This window comes from Liolophura sinensis, chromosome 2 (assembly GCF_032854445.1).
Source record: "Liolophura sinensis isolate JHLJ2023 chromosome 2, CUHK_Ljap_v2, whole genome shotgun sequence".
NCBI lineage: Eukaryota > Metazoa > Mollusca > Polyplacophora > Chitonida > Chitonidae > Liolophura > Liolophura sinensis.
The window spans coordinates 14769942-14775286 of NC_088296.1; the positions used below are offsets into that span (position 1 = coordinate 14769942).

The 5345-nt window shown below is 37.5% G+C and overlaps 3 non-coding genes across 3 annotated transcripts; all 3 read right to left on the reverse strand.

Moving 5' to 3' along the window:
• Nucleotides 1-74, reverse strand: Trnan-guu (transfer RNA asparagine (anticodon GUU)). Its single transcript has one exon. It is a non-coding gene; the product is annotated as a tRNA-Asn (tRNA).
• A 1843-nt stretch (nt 75-1917) lies between these two features.
• Nucleotides 1918-1991, reverse strand: Trnan-guu (transfer RNA asparagine (anticodon GUU)). The gene has a single exon. It is a non-coding gene; the product is annotated as a tRNA-Asn (tRNA).
• Nucleotides 1992-4045: 2054 nt separating this feature from the next.
• On the reverse strand, nt 4046-4119 carry Trnan-guu (transfer RNA asparagine (anticodon GUU)). Its single transcript has one exon. It is a non-coding gene; the product is annotated as a tRNA-Asn (tRNA).
• Between the last annotated feature and the right edge of the window lie 1226 nt (nt 4120-5345).

The window sequence follows — 5345 nt, forward strand, 5'->3', positions numbered from 1 at the left end:
CGTCCCCGGGTGGGCTTGAACCACCAACCTTTCGGTTAACAGCCGAACGCGCTAACCGATTGCGCCACGGAGACTCATGACACAGATGTCACAAAAATTAGAGGAGTTCGATCTCTTGGTAATCACCAAGCGTGACTGGGGGATAGATTTATCTGACTATCCACCGCAATGTCCAGTTCTCTCCCCTGAATTAAGTGAGAGTTACATCCTTCTAAAGGCTGACCCTTTTCAACAACAACTACATACAACTAACTATCCAAAATGTTATCTTGCTCTAACATCTGGCGTTATATAAATCATTCTGTGTGATAATTTTTGTTATAATGTTTGTATATATCCCCAGAAGTTGTATTGTTTATCCTTACATAATACATTATAGACAATGATGCAAATGGACTAGTTGTCAACAGGTCTTCCAGCAACATGGGAATGGGCGTGGGTCACAACTGGGCCCTGTCTGGTTTCTTCCCACCAAAATCTTAACTGCCGTCGTATAAGCGAAATATTCTTAAGCACGGTGTGAAACACCAATAAATGATATACAACAATATTTGTCAACATATTCACATATATTCAAACTTATCAAAAATGGTACAAACTAGTTTTTAAATGTAATGGCAGATTATCTACCGAAGTCCTTTAGATTAAAGTGAGAAAGGTCACAACGTCTTTTTGTTACCGTTCTGTGAAAATGAATCCTATTTGTAGGAAGAAGAGTTGCCATATATTATGTGTAATTTGAATATCCATTAAATGACAAGCTTTTGATGCGTGATATGCAAATTTTACAACTTACCAAAATATTAGATCAAGTATAGGTTTAAAGACTGACTCTAATGATAGTTTCCCCTTCGTGTAAAGCATTCATGGTTAAAACACAATCTTGACAATTAACACACAAACTAAGCTAAACTGTGTGGAGTTTTACGAGAGACGATTGGCTTTGCGGGATAAAAGAGTGTGTAAATACAAGCTTTTATTATGATGTTTTCAATATTTATTACCCTAAACATTTAAAGACGTGTTCTGGTATATACAATACTTTTAGGTCAAAACAACCTGCCAAATTTAAATGATATTTAAAATCAACTAGATTTATATATGTATGTACACTCCTCTCCGGTCTTAAATAAACCAAGTGCAAACAGTCTTAAGGATGCCTAAGCTCGTTACTGAACTTTCTTGCCCCACCCATTTTTGAAGTACTTTAGGGGTTAAACAAAATATGGCCAATGAGCACGTAGTACATGTCTAGTGTTAAGAAGTATTTATAAAGATATGAGGCGTAATTCAAAATTAACAATTTGATCGATTAGTGACCAACTGTTACCAGCTGAGTAAACTCCATTTTATCCGTATCCGAGAATATATATATATGAGGGCTTTAGCCCTGAAGGTACCCTGAAAGTTATAAAAGTTATGAAAATATTAAAAGAAGATAAATAGAATTCATATCCAAGGCCCACCAATTTTGTAGGCCTACACACAACATGAACAATTATACGGAATATTCAAGCGGGCATATTTTATGTATTTATTCATTTCATTGGCATTTTACGCTGAACTCAAGAATATTTCACCTATACGACGGTGACCAGCATTATGGTTGGAGGAAACAGGGCACAACCCGGGGAAACCCACGACCATTTGCAAATTGTTGACAGACCTTCCCACGTACGGTCGGAGAGGAAGCCGGCAGAGGTGGAAGCAGGCATATAAACAGGTACATATTATGATAATGTATTAAATCCCGCTTTTTTTTAAAGATTACATTCTTGTCGGTTTCTGAATAGACATGAATTTGTGGGATTTTTGGATATAAAATATAAACTACATACTTATAAACCTCTTGAATTCATCGACAGATGTGACACTGTATTCAAGTGCGTCAAACAACGAAAACAAAAAAAAATGTTACGTCCCCGGGTGGGCTTGAACCACCAACCTTTCGGTTAACAGCCGAACGCGCTAACCGATTGCGCCACGGAGACTCATGACACAGATGACACAAAAATTAGAGGAGTTCGATCCCTTGGTAATCACCAAGCGTGACTGGGGGATAGATTTTTCTGACTATCCACCGCATTGTCCAGTTCTCTCCCCTGAATTAAGTGAGAGTGACATCCTTCTGAAGGCTGACCCCTTTCAACAACAACTACATACAGCTAACTATCCAAAATGTTATCTTGCTCTAACATCTGGCGTTATATAAATCATTCTGTGTGATAATTTTTGTTATAATGTTTGTATATATCCCCCGAAGTTGTATTGTTTATCCTTATATAATACACTATAGACAATGATGCAAATGGACTGGTTGTCAACAGGTCTTCCAGCAACATGGGGATGGGCGTGGGTCACAACTGGGCTCTGTCTGGTTTCTTCCCACCATAATCTTAACTGCCGTCGTATAAGCGAAATATCCTTGAGCACGGTGTGAAACACCAATAAATGATATACAACAATATTTGTCAACATATTCACATATATTCAAACTCATCAAAAATGGTACAAACTAGTTTTTAAATGTAATGGCAGATTATCTACCGAAGTCCTTTAGATTAAAGCGAGAAAGGTCACAACGTCTTTTTGTTACCGTTCTGTGAAAATGAATCCTATTTGTAGGAAGAAGAGTTGCCATATATTATGTGTAATTTGAATATCCATTAAATGACAAGATTTTGATGCGTGGTATGCAAATTTTACAACTCACCAAAATATTAGACCAAGTATAGGTTTAAAGACTGACTCTGATGATAGTTTCCCCTTCGTGTAAAGCATTCATGGTTCAATCACAATCTTGACATCTAACACACAAACTAAGCTAAACTGTGTGGTGTTTTACGAGAGACGATTGGCTTTGCTTGACAAAAGGGTGCGTAAACACAAGCTTTTATTGTGATATTTTCAATATTTGAAAATATGTATCTTTCGGTTTTGGCTATCTTTACATCGTCAAAATATTTCAGTACAGGTTATAGTATATTTAGTCGACATACAATGTAATAGCACGGGCTAGTCGTGATCCTACACTTCTTGTTTTCGCCTTTCATTTGCGTTGACAAATATGATTTATGTTTAGATTTATTACTGGCCTCAGACACTGGAATCAAAATACAAGTGATTTTTGATTAAAAAATACACCGCTGCGTTTACGAGGATTTGCTTCTACCTGGTTGGGTTTGAATCACCAATCTTTCGGTCAACATTTTCTGTGCTAGCAGATTATGCCAGGGAGCCCCATAAGATTCCGACATTTGGGCCACTACCATGCGTGGCTCTGGGATGAGTTTACCTGGCGATCCAACATTAGATATTATCCCCTAAGTAAAGTGAGCCAACTCTTCACGACTGAGGAATTCGATTGCCAGGTTCCAAATTACTTACATGCAGCATTTTATGTTCCTTTGTGTCGCCAGAACCCACAGGAATCTGTGATTTTAGCACTTTAGATATTGGAAAAACTATACACGATAAAACTGATCGGTAATGTATTCCCGTTGTGAATAATTACGCACAAGTATGCAGACTGGAAATGTAACATAAAAATATTTAAAGAAGATAAATAGAATTCATATCCAAGTCCCACCAATTCCGTAGGCCTACACACAACATGGACAATTATACAGACGGAATATTCAAGCAGGCATATTTTATTTATTGATTTATTTCATTGGTATTTTAGGCTGCACTCAGGAATATTTCACTTTTACGACGGCGTCCAGCATTATGGTTGGAGGAAACAGGGCACAGCCCAGTGGAAACCCACGACCATTCGCAGGTTGGTGAGAGACCTTCCTACAGTCGGCCAGAGAGGAAGCCAGCAGAGGTGGAAGCAGGCATATCAGCAGATACATATTATGGTAATGTATTAAAACCCGATTTTTTCTAAGTTTACATTCTTGTCGGTTTCTGAATAGATATGAATTTGTGGGTTTTTTGGATATAAAATATAAACTACATACTCATAAACATTTCGAATTCATCGACAGATGTGACGCTGTATTCAAATGCGTCAAACAACGAAAACAAAAAAAAAATGTTACGTCCCCGGGTGGGCTTGAACCACCAACCTTTCGGTTAACAGCCGAACGCGCTAACCGATTGCGCCACGGAGACTCATGACACAGATGTCACAAAAATTAGAGGAGTTCGATCTCTTGGTAATCACCAAGCGTGACTGGGGGATAGATTTATCTGACTATCCACCGCATTGTCCAGTTATCTCTGTGCTTGACCAGTTAAGACTGTGCGAGTTGCCATATATTATGTGTAATTTGAATATCCATTAAATGACAAGCTTTTGATGCGTGGTATGCAAATTTTACAACTCACCAAAATATTAGACCAAGTATAGGTTTGAAGACTGACTCTGATGATAGTTTCCCCTTCGTGTAAAGCATTCATGGTTCAAACACAATCTTTACAATTAACACACAAACTAAGCTAAACTGTGCGGTGTTTTACGAGAGACGATTGGCTTTGCGGGACAAAAGAGTGTGTAAATACAAGCTTTTATTGTGATGTTTTCAATATTTATTACCCTAAACATTTAAAGACGTGTTCTGGTATATACAATACTTTTACGTCAAAACAATCTGCCAACTTTAAATGATATTTAATGTCAACTAAATTTATATATGTATGTACACTCCTCTTCGGTTTTAAATAAAACAAGTTCAAACAGTCTTAAGGCCTCCTAAGCTCGTTACTGATTTTTATTGCCTCACCCATTTTTAAAGCACTTTAGGGTTTAAACAAAATACGACCAATGAACACGTAGTACATGTCTAGTGTTAAGAACTATTTATAAAGATGTAAGGCGTGATTGAAAATTAATGTTATGATGGATTAGTGACCAACTGTTACCAGCAGAGTAAACTCCATTTTATCCGTATCCGAGAGGTCTGTGTACAAAAGACATAATCCTCTACGGTCAATATATTATGAATATTTATTTATAGAGAGAATATATGAGGGCTTTAGCCGTTAAGGTACCCTGAGAGTTATGGACTAGACATTTCAGGGCTAATCAATGGTATTAACTATGACGGTCAATGGAATAAATACTTTACTGGTGCACTTTATCACTGCCTAAGCTGAAACACGAGGAGCTGACCTTATTTTCTCAAGACACCCGGCAAGGTAAGATGGCTTTGTAGTTTCATGTCTGCTTTAGGGCCAAAAATTACAGGAAGTTGTGCCTTTTTACATATGAAAAGTCTTCAATATGAAAGACAACAGCATAGAGAGTAAAACCGTAGCAGCGACGAAAATGCTACAGTTGGCTAATAACCACACGTAACCCGTAAGATATGTCCTCCTGCAAATTTACCTCAGTTACG